The sequence below is a fragment of the Diospyros lotus genome, chromosome 6 (assembly GCF_014633365.1).
Source record: "Diospyros lotus cultivar Yz01 chromosome 6, ASM1463336v1, whole genome shotgun sequence".
Classification (NCBI taxonomy): Eukaryota; Viridiplantae; Streptophyta; class Magnoliopsida; order Ericales; family Ebenaceae; genus Diospyros; species Diospyros lotus.
This window is the reverse complement of record NC_068343.1, coordinates 35,676,929-35,701,741: the sequence shown is the minus strand read 5'-3', so window position 1 is coordinate 35,701,741 and position 24,813 is coordinate 35,676,929. Positions and strand designations below refer to the sequence as shown.

General features: G+C 30.1%; 1 long non-coding RNA gene across 1 annotated transcript in view; it reads right to left on the bottom strand.

Annotated features, from left to right (window-relative positions):
• Window positions 1–12,146: 12,146 nt before the first annotated feature.
• The window catches only part of LOC127804155 (uncharacterized), a 44,454-nt gene continuing 31,787 nt past the window's right edge, over window positions 12,147–24,813 (bottom strand). Inside the window, exon 4 of the long non-coding RNA XR_008023662.1 lies at window positions 12,147–12,883. This is a non-coding gene — a long non-coding RNA (uncharacterized LOC127804155). The remainder of the gene's footprint in view (window positions 12,884–24,813) is intronic.

Genomic DNA, 24,813 nt, shown 5'->3' with positions numbered 1-24,813 from the left:
CCGACGACCTAAGAAAGACTGTACAATATTCACTCCAACGTCGCCAAACAGCCGACCCTTACCCCCACTGCTTAACAGCTCTAGCCCACTCACAGCCAAAAATCCATAATAACACTCGAACAACTAAGAACCTAATCCCCGAGTGAGTTCGGCATCATTCCCACATGCGTGGGGGTGGCACAAACCCCCGTGGGCAACCAACAAATAAAATCATCGAAGCTAGCTTATTAAATTTAATTTACATAAATAGGCTCATAATTCCATAATTAATAAACGGACCAAAACGAACGAAGGGAGGGTAAATAAATTCACAACGGGAAGGATTTTGTAGAGGGGATAAGAAACTTGCCTCATAGAAGAGATCCTTGGGCTTTTTCTGTCCCAAAGCGGTAAAAATTATACAAACTACAACATCATATAATTTGCCAAAATTAATAAAATTGGCCTCTAAATGAAATTCCAACCGTAATAAATTATTAATACTAACTTCTTTACTTACTAGGCTAATTAAATCTTCAATTAAACCTGATTTAATCACCAATTTCCTCCACTTCCAGCGTTTGCTCGAGCTTCTTCTTCTCTACAATTAATCCCTTCTGTTTGCTAGAAGAAATTGGCCCGAAATGGGCCTCAAATTGGCCAAGAAATTGCCTCATGGCGGCCGCTGGGAGGCCACCGCCTCATGCCAAAATGATGCCGTTTTGGGCACCTGAGGTTGATTAAAAATCAACCATTTCCCCAGCCTTACGCGCGTACCCCCGCAGTCTTGATCTCGCGTCCGCCGCATGCCCACCTCGCGTGCGAACCGCCCAACCCAGCCATCTCCTTCATACATATAACACATGTAATTATATTTAAGGGAACCCTTCGTCCCTTTTTCGAAATTTACACCAGCATCCCCATCTTTTGAAATTCACGCACACACCCCCACTTATTATTTACACTAACACCTGAGACTTCTGAAAAACTCCCAATTTAATATATTTCAATTTTTTTCTTATTTTCATAAATATTTTAGAATAGAATAATTAATTACCTTAATTTCCTATTTCCCCAAAACAACATAAATTGTTATTATTAATATCAACTACATATATTAATATCCCCTTTAAATTAAATTAACACAAGAAACTAATAGTTAAATTAAATTACGATTTACGGGTCGCTACACATAATATTCTAAACTATCTTTAGGATATCTCACAAAGTAACCCTTCTCATTTTGAGTATCTAACTGTTCTATTTTCAACTTCTTAACATGAACCAGACAACCCCAAATAATAACATGCTTAAGACTTGGTGGTCTCCCAACCCAAATCTCATATGACGTAGTTGAAATAGCTTTAGTTGATACACGATTTAATAAATAAATCGTAGTGGACACGACATAACCCCACAATAAAATAAGCAAATCTATGTAGCTAATCATTGAACAAACCATATCTAATAAAGTTTGATTTCTAAGTTCAATCATACCATTCAATTGTGGTGTATACGGAGGTGTCAAGTGTGGAACAATACCACAAGTCTTAAGATAATCAACAAATTTAGTACTCAAGTATTCGCCTTCTTGATCTGATTGAAGAATCTTGATACTCTTTCTTGATTAGTTTTCTACTTTTGCCTTGAACTCTTTAAATTTTTTAAAGACTTCAGACTTGTATTTCATCAAGTACACATAATCATATCGAGATAAATTATCAATAAAAGTTACGAAGTAGACATAATCACCTTGAGCCATAACATTTATGGGCCCATATACATCAGAATGTATTAATCCTAACAATTTAGTAACCCTTTTCCCTTGTCCAACAAAAGGAGACTTGGTCATTTTCTCGAGAATACATGACTCACAAGTTAGCCTGGGTTAAGAATCTAAATCAAAAATAAACCCTCGCTGAGCCAACTTCATAAGCTGACACTTGCTAATATGACCTAGCCTAAGGTGCCACAATCGCATAGGATTAATTTGATTACCTCGAGAACGTTTCTCTTTTACTATGGTATTAGAATTATCAACCAATTGTTGATTATGTCACTATAAAAAAATTGATTTTTAGCAGCGATTTTTTTGCGGCGGTTTACAAACCACCGCAAAATACTATTTTAGCGGCGATTTTTTTAACATTTTGCGGCAGTTTTGAAAAATCATCGCAAAATTCATTAAAACATTCAATTTTGCGGCGGTTTTAAAAAAATTGTCGCTAAATTTAAAAAATAATTAAATAATTAAGAAATAAAATTGAATTTAGCAGCGGTTTTTGAGAAACCGCTGCTAAATTAAAAAATAATTAAATAATTTAAAATTAAAATTCAATTAACATTTGCGGCGGTTTTGAAAACCACCACAAAATTCATCAAAAAATTTAATTTAGTAGTAGTTTTTCAAAATCGTCGCTAAATTAAAAAATAATTAAATAATTTAAAATTAAAATTAAATTAACATTTGCGGCGATTTTGAAAACCGCCACAAAATTCATCAAAAAATTTAATTTAGTAGTGGTTTTTCAAAACTATCACTAAATTAAAAAAATAATTAAATAATTTAAAATTAAAATTAAATTAACATTTGCGGCGATTTTGAAAATTGCCGCAAAATTCATCAAAAAATTTAATTTAGCGGCGGTTTTTGAAAAACCGCCACTAAATTCAAAAATAATTAAATAATTTATAATTAAAATTAAATAATTTAAAATTAAAATTAAATTGAATTAAATTAACAAAAAGAAATATAAAATCTCAAAAGAAATTTAAAATTTAATTTAAATTAATTACAAAATCTTTATATATATAAAAGTAGGATAGTCTTGAAAAAAGAAATTTCCCTCCAAAACTTACATTAATGATTTGCAATTAATACTTATTATTGTATTAATAATTTATATTTTGTAATTTTCATTAATAATTTAAATTTTTCAATTGCTTTGAAATAATAAGTAATAAAAATTTTTCCCAAAACTTACATTAATTATTTGCATTTAGTACTTATTGCATTAATAATTTACATTTTGTAATTTGCATCTTTATATATATAAAAGTAGGATAGTCTTGAAAAAAGAAATTTTCCTCCAAAACTTACATTAATGATTTACAATTAATACTTATTGCATTAATAATTTGCATTTTGTAATTTGCATTAATAATTTAAAATTTTCAATTGCTTTGAAATAATAAGTAGTAATAAAATTTTCCCCCAAAACTTGCATTAATGATTTGCGTTTAGAACTTATTGCATTAATAATTTATATTTTGTAATTTGTATCTTTATATATATAAAAGAAGGATAGTCTTGAAAAAAGAAATTTCCCTCCAAAACTTGCATTAATGATTTACAATTAATACTGATTGTATTAATAATTTGTATTTTGTAATTTGCATTAATAATTTAAATTTTTCAATTGCTTTGAAATAATAAGTAGTAATAAAATTTTCCCCCAAACCTTGCATTAATGATTTACGTTTAATACTTATTGCATTAATAATTTACATTTTGTAATTTGCATTAATAATTTAAATCTTTCAATTGTTTTGAAATAATATGTACTAATTATTGTAAAATTAATAATAAATTTTAAATATACGAATTTTTCAATGCTAATTGTTTTGTATTAAATTTGCATGAGTTTTATGAGTAATATTAATAGACAACTTAAACTATTAATTAAGTCATAAAAAATTATCTATTTATTTAAAATATTATTTTTATATCTTTATTCTATGTATATTTATATAATATTAAAATATGATAGTCAAATAAAGTATTTTACCAAGTGTCAATCAATGGTGAATTTTTTCCCTCAAAAATTTGCATTAAATCAAATGTAGTGATTAATTAATTATTAATTACTTTAATAATTATATTATAGTCTTGAAAATGTGATATATTAACAATTCATAAAAAATTATTTAAGGTTGTCAAATACTAGAGTTTTTCAAAGCTAATTAATATTTAAGGTATCACATTTTTAAGACTATGGAAGAAATCAAAATTTATTTTTTTTAAATTTTGTTATTATTGAAAAAACTTATTCTTACTCATATTTAAGAGTTTTAATTTATATTTATAATTATAATACAACAAATAGAAAATAATGAACGTCTTTAAGTGAAAATATTATAGATTTTATAATATTTATTTATAAATAAATATAATATAATAAAAAAAATTATAAGTATATTGAATTAAAAGTGTTATCTATTAACATATTGAATAATGAATAATTAAGTAAACTTAAAATTTTTCAACATAATTAAAGATTAAAAAAATTATAATTATCAATTTTGTTAAAATTATTTAAAATAATAAATTTATTTTTTTATTTTTAAATTAAACTCTCCCATATATCACACGGATTCACCACTAGTTAACTAAAAATTTAATTTAAAAAAATAAAAATAAAAATAAAAATAAATTTAACAAAATTTTAATAATTTTAAAAAATATATAAATTTTTTTATTTTTAATAAATTAATTTAGTTAATTTAATTCAATTAATTTATTCCTTTACTCTTTTAAAAAATAATAAATTAATTAATGTTTTTCTTTCTATATTAAAAAATATAAAATATAATTCTGGAAAGTAATGATATATAATTTATATATGCAGTTATATAACAAGAGAGCTTGACAGATCAGACGGTTACACGCATACATGTGCATAAGGGAGGTCGTGGGTTCGAAACTGAGGAATGGGAGGTTGGAAATTTCCAGCCTCGTCACGTGGCGTGCGGGCAGGTGGGCAGGTCCAAGTGAGTAGGAGAAATTAAAAAATTTAATTTTGTTTTAATTTTAGTGGCGGTTTTAGAAATCGCCACTAAAATTAAAAATTTTAAATTTGTTTTATTTTAGCGGCAGTTTCTAAAACCACCGCTAAAATTAAAAATTTTAATTTTTTTTTAATTTTTTAATTTTTGAGGCGATTGAAAAATCGTCGCTAAAATTAATTTTTTTTTTTAATTTTTGCGACGGTTGAAAACCGTCGTTGTATATTTTAAAAACTACGGCTAAATCACTAATTTTGCGGCGGTTTTAAAACCGCCGCAAATTAAAACCGCCGCAAAAAATATAATTTGCGACGGTTATTCCAGCGGTTGGTCAAAACCGTCGCTAAATGCTCTATGATGGCTGATTTAGCGACGGTTTTAGTTTTGAAAACTGTCGCTAAATGCCAGTTTTTTTGTAATGTGTTCACATGCATGTTGTAATACCCCATATTTTTGTAAGGTTGTCACGTAATTTAAACTAGTTCAAAATACCAAAGCATTGGTTGGATAGCAAAATAAATCCTTGAATCAACGACAATGAGTGCCCTAGAGTTAAGATAGCTAAGGAAAAATCTATGTCATTGACGAGCGTCTTGATGTGAGATTTATGACGCCGAAAGAAATCAAATTTGAGACAGTTTTCGATATAGCTAAGTTATAATTTGAAAAATCAAATGATAGTAAGCACTACAAAAAATCCTGCGTTTAGTGACGGAAAATTCTGTCACTAAACCTTAAAAATCCATCGTTAAATAGTTTAGCGACGTATTTAATGACAGGGGCATTCCCGTCGCTAAATATGGCGTCGCTAAAATTTAGCGACAGGCTCATTCTACAACGGGATTAGCGACAGGTAAGACACCTGTCGTTAATCAGCGACCGAAAAACCCTCGTCGCTAATCAGCGATGATTTTAACACTATCACTGATCTTTAAAAATTATTTTTTTTAAAAATTATTAAAAATTTAAATATAACTAAAAATTATATTTTTATGTAGCGACAGGTATTTAACCCCATCGCTAATTTATTAAATAAAAAAAATCAAAAATATATTTTTTAAAAGTAAATCAAAAATAAAATTATTAAAAATTTAAATATAAATAAGAATTATATTTTATAAATATTAAAAAATTATTAAAATAAAAAATATTTTCTAAATAAATAAATTTAAAAGATAAAATAAAATAAAAATTTTAAACTTAAAATAAATTTATAATTTTTATACAATTATAAAAAATTGTAATATTTTAAATTGCAATATAAAAATTCATATTTAATTATTATTCAATTTTTTTATATTTTATATTTATTTTAAAAAAATTATATATAAATAAAATTGACAATAATTAATAATTTACTTTAATTAATTAAATAGAAATTAAAAATATATTTATATAATCATTAATTTAAAAAAAATTAAACTTCACATAAATTTATAAAATCACATAATTGAATTTGTAATTGTAATTGTAATTCAAACCGATTAATTCATAAATATTTAGTTACAATCATCATCATTTTGTTCTTCATTATATAAAACTAGTTACTCGATTCTGGTTGAGTTGACAGTCCAGATTGCTGATAAGACGGGCCAGGTTGCTATAATGCCATCATTTGTCCATTCATTTGCTCTTGTCATGCCATCATTTGTTGTTGTCACTAACGCAGTTGCACATTCTCATTTCTCACATCTGTCACCTCGGTCCGAGCGAAAAGCAGCTCATCGTCCATCCTTGTCTGAGTGGAATTCAGTTGATTTCGCACTTCGACCACTTGGGTCCGTGCGAAATCCAACTCCTCATTCATCTAGGTGACCCTCAATCTCATTTGTTCTAATTCTGACGACAACCCATATGAACCACTGGAGCTGCTATCGGATCCAACCGGGTGGGACTGCTTACCTTGAGAGCCGAGATCGTAGACACGACCCTTCTTGTTCCTACCAGAGACAGCCTGATAAAAAATCTGACGTTCGTCAACTGTAGGTGGAGAGGATGACTCGCTACCGCCGACTGATGCTGAAGATGCCTCTGCACTTAATCTCTCGAACGTCTCCTATATATATAAATTAAAATATTGATGTTGTCAATTAATAAAAAAAATCATTAAATTGTAAAAAATACAATTATCGCGACGACCTTTGATCTATAATCAACCCATACTTCTTGTCCTTAATCTTCCTTCTGAGTATGAGTACTCCTAAAAATCTCAAATTTATTAAGCTGTCTAATTCTCTTGTCTGCATGACAAATATATGAAGTAAATAAAAAATAATATAAACCATTATATAAATTTATAAAATTTACATTTAAATAGAAAATCTAATTATTACCATCTTTTTTCGGCTCTCTGTGAAAAGAATGGATCCACCTGTGTGGACTAACCCACCAGTCTTGGAGGTGCGATTCCTTTTATTTTGTTCTACTCGCTTCTTGTATTCATCTTCATCTCACTTGGCCTGGAATGCTTATCGCTCCATCGGATCCATCCACTCACCCTTATTTACACCTCTTTTAATTTTGTTCAAATTATTCCTAAAACTTCTCCAACCAGATTTATTCCAAGTGATCCATATACGATCACTCTCATCGGGTTGCCACTTAAACTCTTTCTACAAGAAATTAAAAATGAATAAATATGTAAAACATTTATAATTGAAACTTTCTATAATTAAGAATTGCAATTAGACTTATGCTAAATTCATCCAGCCATATCCGTCATGTTAATTCAGGCACGCCATCCCAATGAAACCAAGCTTCAGTGTACCGTCTCTTTTAAATCTTTGATTATACACCTAGTGGGCCAACCTCAGGGAAAAAACTATAAAACCAATATTTATCAGGTAAGAAATTTCATTTCTATGTATAACAATCACAAACAATTAATTAAAAATCATATGTATAAGATACTCATTGATCACAGTTCTGATTGCAGGATAACTGTACTCGATGATCAGCTCAGTCGATATTAACTGGCTTAGATGGATTCGGCTCAACATTTTGGGCAGGAAAAGATGTCGAAGGATGTGTATGTGGTGTCGCCATAAATGATTATGGGTATGAACTTCTTAGGGGATGAAAAGTAGACCTAGGATAAGGGACAAAATGTGGTGCACTCTTAGGTGGGTGGGATGTGGGTGAGACTGTAGTATAACCCATATGATATGGCATAGAGAGAAATGGTTGTTGGAACTGAGGCATGGGAATGAAAGCATGTGGGTGCGATGAATGGGGATATAAAGGAGTAGACGGAACAGCATGTGTGGAGACAGAAGGAGAAGACCGTGAACTAGCACTACTAGGATCTGGGGAAGGTGTGTCCCTATAAGATCGACATCTTTCTCTACCCCTACTACCCCTACCCCTACCCCTGCTTGGCTCGAGAGATGAATGTCCTGACATTTGTTTTTGAGAATTACATAAAACATAAAAACACAGTAAAACGTACATGGTCATAGACATTTAAAAAAATAAAAGATATTATATCACAACATATATATTTGAATTAACATATATTCATAAATATTTCAATCTTTTTCTACAAATTCATCACTATCTATGTCATCAGACAATAACTCTTCTTCGTCATCTTCTGACATAGATTCTTCCTTTGCATCATCATCTTCTTCTTGCTAAACAATATTTGAAACATCTATTTACTCGATTATCCCATCTAAATCTTATAAACTACCTCTAAGGTCATCATTTTGATCAATTTGCGAGAGTTCAACTATTTCATCCTCTTGGAAAGGTTCTTCCATGTTAGCCTCGAGAGCCATTATTGTAGGTCGTGCCTTTCTTTTAATAACTGTGATGATCCAAAAAATTTCCTCAATTTTTAATTACAATTCAACCAAAATCATACAACACACCACAACAGCAGAAGCTAAATAAATATAAAACACACCACTCAGGGGCTTAATCATACATAACAGCAAAATAACCAGATAAACCAAACAAGCCACAATGTTCAAGCCCCTAATCACAACTCGCACCTCACGGATCTTTTAATCGGGATTGCCCTGTACACACAGCCCAAGACTAACATGCCAAATTGTCTAGCCACTGCAACAGCTCCTACACCTGGAATGATGGTAAAGACAAGATGAGCCACAAGGCTCAACAAGCATAATAAATGAATATAGGTAAGGATGGGTATAGATTTCTCACACTAGAGTGCATCCCACTAGAAAACAGGTAAAATAGACCAAAACTAGAAATAACCATACTCGACATAGGTTTCTCTAGACAAAGTTAATCTAGAAATAAACCACAATTGAGTGTACCTCGTTACATAACAAAAACAAAACTGGGGATACATCCCACCCATAATACACCCGCACAAAGTGCAATGCATCATATGATCATGCCATGCCATATCGTGTGTAATATCCTAGTATTTTGAGAACAATAATAATTAATTTTTTTATTTTATTTTCAACATTAATTAGAGATTATAATTGAAAAAAAAAATAATGGGTTTAGAATTAGTGGGCTAAGTTGGAAAAATAAAGATTAAGTAAATGGGCTTAGAGTTAGTGGGCTAAATTGGAAAAATAAAGACTATGTAAATGGGCTTAGTGTTAGTGGGCTAAGTTGAAAAAAATAAAAAGCTAAGTAAATGGACTAATTAGTAGGCTGAGAAAGTAGGTTTAAAATTAATGAATTAAATAAAATAATAATCTATTTAGAAGAAGATTTAGTGAAAAATAATTAAGGTGACAAAATAATTAAAGATAGTAGGTGAAATAATTGAGAAATGTGGGAGACAACGTAGAGTGTGGACAAATAATTAAAGATTATGAGTGAGATTTAGTGAAAAATAATTAAGAAATATGACAAAATAATTAAAGATGATTGGTGAAATAATTGAGAAATGTGGGAGACAAATTAAGGTGTGGACAAATAGTTAAAGATAATGAGTGAAATAATTGAGAAATGTTGGAGACAAAGTAGGGTGTGGACAAATAATTAAAGATTATGAGTGAGATTTAGTGGAAAATAATTAAGAAAGATGACAAAATAATTAAAGATGATGAGTGAAATAATTGAGAAATGTGGTAGACAAAGTAAGGTGTGGACAAATAATCAAAGATAATGGGTAAAATAATTGAGAAATGTGGGAGACAAAGTAAGGTGTGGATAAATAATTAAAGATTTTTAGTGAGATTTAGTAAAAAATAATTAAGAAATGTGACAAAATAATTAAAGATAGTGGGTCACTACAATTATGTTAAGCTTAATTCAACCTCCTATAAATAGAGGAAACTTGAAAGGTTTGAGAACTTAAATTAGAAGGAGAAAGGTTGAAACAAAGATTTGAGAATTAGAAAAAGATTTAAAAAAAAAGAAAGGAAAAAATAGAGAGAGAGAGAGAGAAATACCAAAAAATTCCTAAAAAAATCCTATAGGCTGGGTTTAGTAGTTTGTGTAAAAATTTGTGATAGAAGGCGTTGTTGAATGCGCAAATCCAGACTTCGTCGCAATATAAAAGAATACCGAATCGCTCCACGGGAAGGTGAGTTATCTTCAAAAATTTCTTGAAAATTTTTAAAAATATGAGAATGATATTTTAGAATTTTTGATGATGAAATTGGAAGAGAAATGCATGATTGGTATTTATTATGAATTTTTTGAGGTAATAGATGCTTGAAAATCAAAGAGAAAATGAGAAATAAATAGAATATGGATTCTGAAAATTATGAGAAAATTTATGGGGCTTAGGAATATTGTTTTAGGAATTATTGTGAAGAGAAATTGAGAAAATTTTATGATAAGCTATTTATTTCATAATCTAGAGGAAATAATAGGAGAAAATGGGAGAAATTAGGAAAATTATAAATCTAATTTTCTTAAGTAATTATGATGCCCATGATATGTCAAGGTTCATAATTGAGTATGATTGGAAGTCCGATGCAAATTTTAAGGCAAAATTATGTTAGGGGCAAAATTATCTTTTTGCAAGGTAAGTGGTACTTCCTAACTGGATTTAGTTTTATGAAAATGCTTGGTTTGTAAGTTATTCGACACCAAAATCCAATTTTAAGTTAATGATTTTATCATGTTGTCATGCATTGATGTGAGTATGTCATGTAGATTGCATTTACATGTATTGATTTATGAAATATACATATGAGCATGATGCGATTCACGGTCATACGTTGCATGGGTTTGGGATTAGGTACTGGCCCCATTACTTTGCTAAGGGTGCACCCATACACCTCGGTCTGGCAGGTAAACTGAAAAAATGGCGGGTAATCTTAAGGTGCAGTCGACCCAAACATGAGAGTTATGATGTTATGTGCATTGCATATATACATGAGCATTAAATGTTTTGTTCCCTTACTTAGATGATTCATCATCTAACTTGGGTTTTGCCCCTGGAATATTCAAACGTTCTAGATGAAGATTGTAGTAGAAATGAGGATGAATGAGGCATGTAATGGCACTTAGCAAAGTGCATGATGAGTGGTATGAATAGTTAAATGTATGTTATGTAGCTCATGTATTTAAATTCTGCTACTTCAAACTCTGAATGTTTTGAAAAATGATAATGTAGAACCCTATTTAGGGTTAATGTTAGTTGAGAACTTATGTTATGTATTATGTCATGCTGAGAAATTTATGTTCCCGTGATGTAAGAACTAATTTATAATTAATGTTATGATATTAGGTTCGATTTTAGCTTCCGCATTTGATGTTTATGTAATTCTCTTTCGAGATGGATGTATAGAAATTTTGGGATGGTTAAGAGTAATGATATGGTTTAGTTTTAATAGTATTTAAAAAAAAATTATTATCCCAGAATTGTCCTGAGTTTTAACGCACACGAAAAATGGGGCGTTACATCGTGAAATAGAGAATCTCATAATCCACATAAATATAGCAATGCACATAACAATTCTTGGGGCCCACAAAAAATTGTCTTCGATTAGATTTTTTACGATGTCATAACAATCGTATCGAAATTCTGGTTCGTTTCATATCATTTTTCTTAGATATCTTGATTTCAAAGCACTCCCTGCAATCGATTCGGGTACTCATAATCATACTTAAAATCAAGTTAAACCCCTAATCTTGTTAATATTTCAATTACACTTCCAAATAAAACTACACTCAAAACCATATGAAATTATCTTCATTCCATCATTGAAAATTGAGAAAAAAAAATAAATTTTTTTTTCGACCTTTCACGGGAAAAATGAAGAAATTACGCTTACGTCCTATTGTTCAATTTGATCGCTAGTACTTTTGATTCTACATTAAACAATCAAATGGTTGTTCTAATAACTAAATTAAAGTTTATTTTGAGTTCAATTGACGTTTTATAAACGAATTACGACGATTCCACTTATCGGCCGGAATATTAGCTGCATAAAAACTGTCTCCGATCAGAATTTTTTCGATGTCATAATAATCGTTTCGAAATTCTGGTTCGTTTCATATAATTTTTTTTAGATATCTTGATTTCGGAGCACTCCCTGCAATCGATTCGGATACTCATAAATGTACTGAAAATCAAGTTAAACCCCTCATCTTGTGAATATTTCAATTACACTTCCAAATAAAACTACACTCAAAACCATATGAAATTATCTTCATTCAACCATTGAAAATTAAGAAAATAAAAAAAGAAATTTTTTTTTTCGACCAACCTCGAGAAAAATGAAGAAATTACACTTGCGTCCTATTGTTCGATTCGATCGCTAGTACTTTTGTTTCAACATTAAACAATCAAATGGTTGTTCTAATAACTAAATTAAAGTGTATTTTGAGTTCAATTGACTTTTTATAAACGAATTACGACGATTCCACTTATCGGCCGGAATATTAGCTGCACAAAAAACTGTCTCCGATCAGATTTTTTTCGATGTCATAATAAGCGTATCGAAATTCTGGTTCGTTTCATATAATTTTTTTTAGATATGTTGATTTCGCAGCACTCCCTACAATCGATTCGGTTACACCAAAATGTACCGAAAAAAAAGTTAAACCCCTAATCTTGTGAATATTTCAATTACACTTCCAAATAAAACTACACTCAAAACCATATGAAATTATCTTCATTCCACCATTGAAAATTAAGAAAAAAAAAAAGAAATTTTTTTTTTCGACCAACCTCGAGAAAAATGAAGAAATTACGCTTGCGTCCTATTGTTTGATTTGATCGCTAGTACTTTTGTTTCAACATTAAACAATCAAATGGTTGTTCTAATAACTAAATTAAAGTGTATTTTGAGTTCAATTGACGTTTCATAAACGAATTACAACGATTCCACTTATCGGCCGGAATATTAGCTGCACAAAAAACTGTCTCCGATCAAATTTTTTTCGATGTCATAATAATCGTATCGAAATTCTGGTTCGTTTCATATAATTTTTTTTAGATATCTGAACTTCGGAGCACTCCCTGCAATCGATTCGGAAACTCATAAATGTACTTAAAATCAAGTTAAACCCTCATCTTGTGAATATTTCAATTACACTTCCAAATAAAACTACACTCAAAACCATATGAAATTATCTTCATTCCACCATTGAAAATTAAGAAAAAAAAAAGAAATTTTTTTTTTCGACCAACCTCGAGAAAAATGAAGAAATTACGCTTACGTCCTACTGTTCGATTTGATTGCTAGTACTTTTGATTCAACATTAAAGAACCAAATGGTTGTTCTAATAACTAAATTAAAGTATATTTTCAGTTCAATTGACTTTTTATAAACGAATTACGACGATTCGACTTTTGGACCGGAATTTTAGCTGCACAAAAAATTGTCTTCGATTAGATTTTTTACGATGTCATAACAATCGTATCGAAATTCTGGTTCGTTTCATATCATTTTTCCTAGATATCTTGATTTCGAAGCACTCCCTGCAATCGATTCGGGTACTCATAATCGTACTTAAAATCAAGTTAAACCCCTAATCTTGTTAATATTTCAATTACACTTCCAAATAAAACTACACTCAAAACCATATGAAATTATCTTCATTCCATCATTGAAAATTGAGAAAAAAAAAAGAAATTTTTTTTTCGACCTTTCACGGGAAAAATGAAGAAATTACGCTTACGTCCTATTGTTCAATTTGATCGCTAGTACTTTTGATTCTACATTGAACAATCAAATGGTTGTTCTAATAACTAAATTAAAGTTTATTTTGAGTTCAATTGACGTTTTATAAACAAATTACGACGATTCCACTTATCGGCCGGAATATTAGCTGCATAAAAAACTGTCTCCGATCAGAATTTTTTCGATGTCATAATAATCGTATCGAAATTCTGGTTCGTTTCATATAATTTTTTTTAGATATCTTGATTTCGCAGCACTCCCTACAATCGATTCGGTTACACCAAAGTGTACCGAAAAAAAAGTTAAACCCCTAATCTTGTGAATATTTCAATTACACTTCCAAATAAAACAACACTCAAAACCATATGAAATTATCTTCATTCCACCATTGAAAATTAAGAAAAAAAAAAAGAAATTTTTTTTTTCGACTAACCTCGAGAAAAATGAAGAAATTACGCTTGCGTCCTATTGTTCGATTTGATCGCTAGTACTTTTGTTTCAACATTAAACAATCAAATGGTTGTTCTAATAACTAAATTAAAGTGTATTTTGAGCTCAATTGACTTTTTATAAACGAATTACGACGATTCCACTTATCGGCCGGATTATTAGCTGCACAAAAAACTGTCTTCGATCAGATTTTTTTCGATGTCATAATAATCGTATCGAAATTCTGGTTCGTTTCATATAATTTTTTTTAGATATCTTGACTTCGGACTACTCCCTGCAATCGATTCGGATACTCATAAATGTACTGAAAATCAAGTTAAACCCCTCATCTTGTGAATATTTCAATTACACTTCCAAATAAAACTACACTCAAAACCATATGAAATTATCTTCATTCCACCATTGAAAATTAAGAAAAAATAAAAGAATTTTTTTTTTCGACCAACCTCGAGAAAAATGAAGAAATTACGCTTGCGTCCTATTGTTCGATTTGATCGCAAGTACTTTTGTTTCAACATTAAACAATCAAATGGTTGTTCTAATAACTAAATTAAAGTGTATTTTGAGTTCAATTGACTTTTTATAAACGAATTACGACGATTCCACTTATCGGCCGGAATATTAGCTGCACAAAAAACTGTCTCCGATCAGATTTTTTTCGATGTCATAATAATCGTATCGAAATTCTGGTTCGTTTCATATAATTTTTTTTAGATATCTTTATTTCGGAGCACTCCCTGCAATCGATTCGGATACTCATAAATGTACGGAAAATCAAGTTGAACCCCTCATCTTGTGAATATTTCAATTACACTTCCAAATAAAACTACACTCAAAACCATATGAAATTATCTTCATTCAACCATTGAAAATTAAGAAAATAAAAAAACAAATTTTTTTTTTCGACCAACCTCGAGAAAAATGAAGAAATTACACTTGCGTCCTATTGTTCGATTCGATCGCTAGTACTTTTGTTTCAACATTAAACAATCAAATGGTTGTTCTAATAACTAAATTAAAGTGTATTTTGAGTTCAATTGACTTTTTATAAACGAATTACGACGATTCCACTTATCGGCCGGAATATTAGCTGCACAAAAAACTGTCTCCGATCAGATTTTTTTCGATGTCATAATAAGCGTATCGAAATTCTGGTTCGTTTCATATAATTTTTTTTAGATATGTTGATTTCGCAGCACTCCCTACAATCGATTCGGTTACACCAAAATGTACCGAAAAAAAAGTTAAACCCCAAATCTTGTGAATATTTCAATTACACTTCCAAATAAAACTACACTCAAAACCATATGAAATTATCTTCATTCCACCATTGAAAATTAAGAAAAAAAAAAGAAAATTTTTTTTTCGACCAACCTCGAGAAAAATGAAGAAATTACGCTTGCGTCCTATTGTTCGATTTGATCGCTAGTACTTTTGTTTCAACATTAAACAATCAAATGGTTGTTCTAATAACTAAATTAAAGTGTATTTTGAGTTCAATTGACGTTTCATAAACGAATTACAACGATTCCACTTATCGGCCGGAATATTAGCTGCACAAAAAACTGTCTCCGATCAGATTTTTTTCGATGTCATAATAATCGTATCGAAATTCTGGTTCGTTTCATATAATTTTTTTTAGATATCTGGACTTCGGAGCACTCCCTGCAATCGATTCGGAAACTCATAAATGTACTTAAAATCAAGTTAAACCCTCATCTTGTGAATATTTCAATTACACTTCCAAATAAAACTACACTCAAAACCATATGAAATTATCTTCATTCCACCATTGAAAATTAAGAAAAAAAAAAAGAAATTTTTTTTTTCGACCAACCTCGAGAAAAATGAAGAAATTACGCTTACGTCCTACTGTTCGATTTGATTGCTAGTACTTTTGATTCAACATTAAACAACCAAATGGTTGTTCTAATAACTAAATTAAAGTATATTTTCAGTTAAATTGACTTTTTATAAACGAATTACGACGATTCGACTTTTGGACCGGAATTTTAGCTGCACAAAAAATTGTCTTCGATTAGATTTTTTACGATGTCATAACAATCGTATCGAAATTCTGGTTCGTTTCATATCATTTTTCTTAGATATCTTGATTTCGAAGCACTCCCTGCAATCGATTCGGGTACTCATAATCGTACTTAAAATCAAGTTAAACCCCTAATCTTGTTAATATTTCAATTACACTTCCAAATAAAACTACACTCAAAACCATATGAAATTATCTTCATTCCATCATTGAAAATTGAGAAAAAAAAAAGAAATTTTTTTTTCGACCTTTCACGGGAAAAATGAAGAAATTACGCTTACGTCCTATTGTTCAATTTGATCGCTAGTACTTTTGATTCTACATTAAACAATCAAATGGTTGTTCTAATAACTAAATTAAAGTTTATTTTGAGTTCAATTGACGTTTTATAAACGAATTACGACGATTCCACTTATCGGCCGGAATATTAGCTGCATAAAAAACTGTCTCCGATCAGAATTTTTTCGATGTCATAATAATCGTATCGAAATTCTGGTTCGTTTCATATAATTTTTTTTAGATATCTTGATTTCGCAGCACTCCCTACAATCGATTCGGTTACACCAAAGTGTACCGAAAAAAAAGTTAAACCCCTAATCTTGTGAATATTTCAATTACACTTCCAAATAAAACTACACTCAAAACCATATGAAATTATCTTCATTCCACCATTGAAAATTAAGAAAAAAAAAAGAAATTTTTTTTTTCGACCAACCTCGAGAAAAATGAAGAAATTACGCTTGCGTCCTATTGTTCGATTTGATCGCTAGTACTTTTGTTTCAACATTAAACAATCAAATGGTTGTTCTAATAACTAAATTAAAGTGTATTTTGAGCTCAATTGACTTTTTATAAACGAATTACGACGATTCCACTTATCGGCCGGATTATTAGCTGCACAAAAAACTGTCTCCGATAAGATTTTTTTCGATGTCATAATAATCGTATCGAAATTCTGGTTCGTTTCATATAATTTTTTTTAGATATCTTGACTTCGGACTACTCCCTGCAATCGATTCGGATACTCATAAATGTACTGAAAATCAAGTTAAACCCCTCATCTTGTGAATATTTCAATTACACTTCCAAATAAAACTACACTCAAAACCATATGAAATTATCTTCATTCCACCATTGAAAATTAAGAAAAAATAAAAGAATTTTTTTTTTCGACCAACCTCGAGAAAAATGAAGAAATTACGCTTGCGTCCTATTGTTCGATTTGATCGCAAGTACTTTTGTTTCAACATTAAACAATCAAATGGTTGTTCTAATAACTAAATTAAAGTGTATTTTGAGTTCAATTGACTTTTTATAAACGAATTACGACGATTCCACTCATCGGCCGGAATATTAGCTGCACAAAAAACTGTCTCCGATCAGATTTTTTTCGATGTCATAATAATCGTATCGAAATTCTGGTTCGTTTCATATAATTTTTTTTAGATATCTTGATTTCGGAGCACTCCCTGCAATCGATTCGGATACTCATAAATGTATTGAAAATCAAGTTAAACCCCTCATCTTGTGAATATTTCAATTACACTTCCAAATAAAACTACACTCAAAACCATATGAAATTATCTTCATTCAACCATTGAAAATTAAGAAAATAAAAAAACAAATTTTTTTTTTCGACCAACCTCGAGAAAAATGAAGAAATTACACTTGCGTCCTATTGTTCGATTTGATCGCTAGTACTTTTGTTTCAACATTAAACAATCAAATGGTTGTTCTAATAACTAAATTAAAGTGTATTTTGAGTTCAATTGACTTTTTATAAACGAATTACGACGATTCCACTTATCGGCCGGAATATTAGTTGCACAAAAAACTGTCTCCGATCAGATTTTTTTCGATGTCATAATAATCGTATCGAAATTCTGGTTCGTTTCATATAATTTTTTTTAGATATCTTGATTTCGGAGCACTCCCTGCAATCGATTCGGATACTCATAATTGTATTGAAAATCAAGTTAAACCCTCATCTTGTGAATATTTCAATTACACTTCCAAATAAAACTACACTCAAAACCATATGAAATTATCTTCATTCCACCATTGAAAATTAAGAAATAAAAAAGAAATATTTTTTTTCGACCAACCTCGAGAAAAATGAAGAAATTACGCTTACGTCCTACTGTTCGATTTGATTGCTAGTACTTTTGATTCAACATTAAACAACCAAATGGTTGTTCTAATAACTAAATTAAAGTGTATTTTCAGTTCAATTGACTTTTTATAAACGAATTACGACGATTCGACTTTTGGACCGGAATTTTAGCTGCACAAAAAATTGTCTCCGATTAGATATTTTTCGATGTCATAACAATCGTATCGAAATTCTGGTTCGTTTCATATAATTTTTTTAGATATCTTGATTTCGGAGCACTCCCTACAATCGATTCAGTTACACCTAAGTGTACCGAAAATAAAGTTAAACCCCTAATCTTGTGAATATTTCAATTACACTTCCAAATAAAACTACACTCAAAACCATATGAAATTATCTTCATTCCACCATTGAAAATTAAGAAAAAAAAAAGAAATTTTTTTTTCGACCAACCACAGGAAAAATGAAGAAATTACGCTTACGTCCTATTATTCGATATGATCGCTAGTACTTTTGTTTAAATATTAAACAATCAAATGGTTGTTCTAATAACTAAATTAAAGTATAGTTTGAGTTCAATTGACGTTTTATAAACGAATTACGACGATTCCACTTATCGGCCGGAATATTAGCTGCACAAAGAACTGTCTCCGATCAGATTTTTTTCGATGTCATAATAATCGTATCGAAAATCTTGTTCGTTTCATATAATTTTTTGTAGATATCTTGATTTCGGAGCACTCCCAGCAATCGATTCGGTTACACCTAATTGTATCGAAAATAAAGTTAAACACCTAATCTTGTGAATATTTCAATTACACTTCCAAATAAAATTACACTCAAAACCATAAGAAAGTATCTTCATTCCATCATTGAAAATTATGAAAAAAAAAAGAAATTTTTTTTTTGACCAACCACGGGAAAAATGAAGAAATTACGCTTACATCCTATTATTCGATTTGATTGCTAGTACTTTTGATTCAACATTAAACAACCAAATGGTTGTTCTAATAACTAAATTAAAGTGTATTTTGATTTCAATTGACATTTTATAAACGAATTACGACGATTCGACTTTTGGACCGGAATTTTAGCTGCACAAAAAATTGTCTCCGATTAGATTTTTTTCAATGTCATAACAATCGTATCGAAATTCTGGTTCGTTTCATATCATTTTTTTTAGATATCTTGATTTCTGAGCACTCCCTGCAATCGATTCGGTTACACCGAAGTGTACCGAAAATAAAGTTAAACTCCTAATCTTGTGAATATTTCAGTTACACTTCCAAATAAAACTACACTCAAAACCATATGAAATTAACTTCATTCCACCATTGAAAATTAAGAAAAAAAAAAAAATTTCTACCAACCACGGGAAAAATGAAGAAATTACGCTTACGTCCTATTGTTCGATTTGATCGCTAGTACTTTTGATTCAACATTAAACATTCAAATGGTTGTTCTAATAACTAAAATAAAATGTATTTTGAGTTCAATTGACTTTTTATAAACGAATTACGACGATTCCACTTAACGACCGGAATATTAGCTGAACAAAAAACTGTCTCCGATCAGAATTTCTTCGATGTTATAATAATCGTATCGAAATTCTGGTTCGTTTCATATAATTTTTTTTAGATATCTTGATTTCGGAGCACTCCCTGCAATCGATTCGGTTATACCTAAGTGTACCGAAAATAGAGTTAAACCCCTAATCTTGTGAATATTTCGATTACACTTCCAAATAAAACTACACTCAAAACCATATGAAATTATCTTCATTCCACCATTGAAAATTACGAAAAAAAAAAAAAAATTTCGACCAAACATGGGAAAAATGAAGAGATTACGCTTACGTCCTATTGTTCGATTTGATCGCTAGTACTTTTGTTTGAACATTAAACAATCAAATGGTTGTTCTAATAACTAAATTAAAGTGTATTTTGAGTTCAATTGACTTTTTATAAATGAATTACGACGATTCGACTTTTGGACCAGAATTTTAGCTGCACAAAAAATTGTCTCCGATTAGATTTTTTACGATGTCATAACAATCGTATCGAAATTCTGGTTCATTTCATATCATTTTTTTTAGATATCTTGATTTCGGAGCACTCCCTGCAATCGATTCGGGTACTCATAATTGTATTGAAAATCAAGTTAAACCCCTAATCTTGTGAATATTTCAATTACACTTCCAAATAAAACTACACTCAAAACCATATAAAATTATCTTCATTCCATCATTGAAAATTGAAAAAAAAAAAAAAGAAATTTTTTTTTCGACCAACCACGGGAAAAATTAAGAAATTACGCTTACGTCCTATTGTTCGATATGATCGCTAGTACTTTTGTTTAAACATTAAACAATCAAATGGTTGTTCTAATAACTAAATTAAAGTGTATTTTGAGTTCAATTGACGTTTTATAAACGAATTACGACGACTCCACTTATCGGCCAGAATATCGGAATATTGGCTGCACAAAAAACTGTCTTCGATCAGATTTTTTTCGATGTCATAAAAATCGTATCGAAATTCTGGTTCGTTTCAGATAATTTTTTTTAGATATCTTGATTTCGGAGCACTGCCTGCAATCAATTCGGTTACACCTAAGTGTACCGAAAATAAAGTTAAACCCCTAATCTTGTGAATATTTCAATTACACTTCCAAATAAAACTACACTCAAAACCATATGAAATTATCTTCATTCCACCATTGAAAATTAAGAAAAAAAAAAGAAATTTTTTTTTTCGACCAACCACGGGAAAAACGAAGAAATTACGCTTACGTCCTATTGTTCGATTTGATCGCTAGTACTTTTGTTTAAATAATAAACAATCAAATGGTTGTTCTAATAACTAAATTAAAGTGTATTTTGAGTTCAATTGACTTTTTATAAACGAATTACTACGATTCGACTTTTGGACCGGAATTTTAGCTTCACAAAAAATTGTCTCCGATTAGATTTTTTACGACGTCATAACAATCGTATCGAAATTCTGGTTCGTTTCATATCATTTTTTTTAGATATCTTGATTTCGGAGCACTCCCTGCAATCGATTCGGGTACTCATACTCGTACTGAAAATCAAGTTAAACCCCTAATCTTGTTAATATTTCAATTACACTTCCAAATAAAACTACATTCAAAACCATATGAAATTATCTTCATTCCATCATTGAAAATTGAGAAAAAAAAAAGAAATTTTTTTTTCGACCTTCCACGGGAAAAATGAAGAAATTACGCTTACGTCAGATTGTTCGATTTGATCGCTAGTACTTTTGATTTTACATTAAACAATCAAATTGTTGTTCTAATAACTAAATTAATGTCTATTTTGAGTTCAATTGACTTTTTATAAACGAATTACGACGATTCCACTTATCGGCCGGAATATTAGCTGCACAAAAAACTGTCTCCGATCAGATTTTTTTCGATGTCATAATAATCGTATCGAAATTATGGTTCGTTTCATATAATTTTTTTTAGATATCTTGATTTCGGTGCACTCCCTGCAATCGATTCGGTTACACCTAATTGTACCGAAAATAAAGTTAAACCCCTAATCATGTGAATATTTCAATTACACTTCCAAATAAAACTACACCCAAAACCATATGAAATTATCTTCATTCCACCATTGAAAATTACGAAAAAAAAAAAATTTCGACCAAACATGGGAAAAATGAAGAGATTACGCTTTCATCCTATTGTTCGATTTGATCGCTAGTACTTTTGTTTGAACATTAAACAATCAAATGGTTGTTCTAATAACTAAATTAAAGTGTATTTTGAGTTCAATTGACTTTTTATAAACGAATTACGACGATTCGACTTTTGGACCAGAATTTTAGCTGCACAAAAAATTGTCTCCGATTAGATTTTTTACGATGTCATAACAATCGTATCGAAATTCTGGTTCGTTTCATATCATTTTTTTTAGATATCTTGATTTCGGAGCACTCCCTGCAATCGATTCGGGTACTCATAATTGTACTGAAAATCAAGTTAAACCCCTAATCTTGTGAATATTTCAATTACACTTCCAAATAAAACTACACTCAAAACCATATGAAATTATCTTCATTCCACCATTGAAAATTAAGAAAAAAAAAAAGAATTTTTTTTTTCGACCAACCACGGGAAAAACGAAGAAATTACGCTTACGTCCTATTGTTCGATTTGATCGCTAGTACTTTTGTTTAATAATAAACAATCAAATGGTTGTTCTAATAACTAAATTAAAGTGTATTTTGAGTTCAATTGACTTTTTATAAACGAATTACGACGATTCGACTTTTGGACCGGAATTTTAGCTGCACAAAAAATTGTCTCCGATTAGATTTTTTACGATGTCATAACAATCGTATCGAAATTCTGGTTCGTTTCATATCATTTTTTTTAGATATCTTGATTTCGGAGCACTCCCTGCAATCGATTCGGGTACTCATAATCGTACTGAAAATCAAGTTAAACCCCTAATCTTGTTAATATTTCAATTACACTTCCAAATAAAACTACACTCAAAACCATATGAAATTATCTTCATTCCATCATTGAAAATTGAGAAAAAAAAAAGAAATTTTTTTTTCGACCATCCACGGGAAAAATGAAGAAATTACGCTTACGTCCTATTGTTCGATTTGATTGCTAGTACTTTTGATTCAACATTAAACAACCAAATGGTTGTTCTAATAACTAAATTAAAGTGTATTTTGAGTTCAATTGACTTTTTATAAACGAATTACGACGATTCGACTTTTGGACCGGAATTTTAGCTGCACAAAAAATTGTCTCCGATTAGATATTTTTCGATGTCATAACAATCGTATCGAAATTCTGGTTCGTTTCATATCATTTTTTTAGATATCTTGATTTCGAAACACTCCATGCAATCGATTCGGTTACACCTAAGTGTACCGAAAAAAAAGTTAAACCCCTAATCTTGTGAATATTTCAATTACACTTCCAAATAAAACTACACTCAAAACCATATGAAATTATCTTCATTCCACCATTGAAAATTAAGAAAAAAAAAAGAAATTTTTTTTTTCGACCAACCTCGAGAAAAATGAAGAAATTACGCTTGCGTCCTATTGTTCGATTTGATCGCAAGTACTTTTGTTTCAACATTAAACAATCAAATGGTTGTTCTAATAACTAAATTAAAGTGTATTTTGAGTTCAATTGACTTTTTATAAACGAATTACGACGATTCCACTTATCGGCCGGAATATTAGCTGCACAAAAAACTGTCTCCGATCAGATTTTTTTCGATGTCATAATAATCGTATCGAAATTCTGGTTCGTTTCATATAATTTTTTTTAGATATCTTGACTTCGGAGCACTCCCTGCAATCGATTCGGATACTCATAAATGTACTGAAAATCAAGTTAAACCCCTCATCTTGTGAATATTCCAATTACACTTCCAAATAAAACTACACTCAAAACCATATGAAATTATCTTCATTCCACCATTGAAAATTAAGAAAAAATAAAAGAAATTTTTTTTTTCGACCAACCACGGAAAAAATGAAGAAATTACGCTTACGTCCTATTGTTCGATTTGATCGCTAGTACTTTTGTTTCAACATTAAACAATCAAATGGTTGTTCTAATAACTAAATTAAAGTGTATTTTGAGTTCAATTGACTTTTTATAAACGAATTACGACGATTCCACTTATCGGACCGGAATATTAGCTGCACAAAAAACTGTCTCCGATCAGATTTTTTTCGATGTCATAATAATCGTATCGAAATTCTGGTTCGTTTCATATAATTTTTTTTAGATATCTTGATTTCGGAGCACTCCCTGCAATCGATTCGGTTACACCTAATTGTACCGAAAATAAAGTTAAACCCCTAATCTTGTGAATATTTCAATTACACTTCCAAATAAAACTACACTCAAAACCATATGAAATTATCTTCATTCCATCATTGAAAATTATGAAAAAAAAAAGAAATTTTTTTTTTGACCAACCACGGGAAAAATGAAGAAATTACGCTTACGTCCTATTGTTCGATTTGATTGCTAGTACTTTTGATTCAACATTAAACAACCAAATGGTTGTTCTAATAACTAAATTAAAGTGTATTTTGATTTCAATTGACATTTTATAAACGAATTACGACGATTCGACTTTTGGACCGGAATTTTAGCTGCACAAAAAATTGTCTCCGATTAGATTTTTTTCGATGTCATAACAATCGTATCGAAATTCTGGTTCGTTTCATATCATTTTTTTTAGATATCTTGATTTCGGAGCACTCCCTGCAATCGATTCGGTTACACCTAAGTGTACCGAAAATAAAGTTAAACCCCTAATCTTGTGAATATTTCAATTACACTTCCAA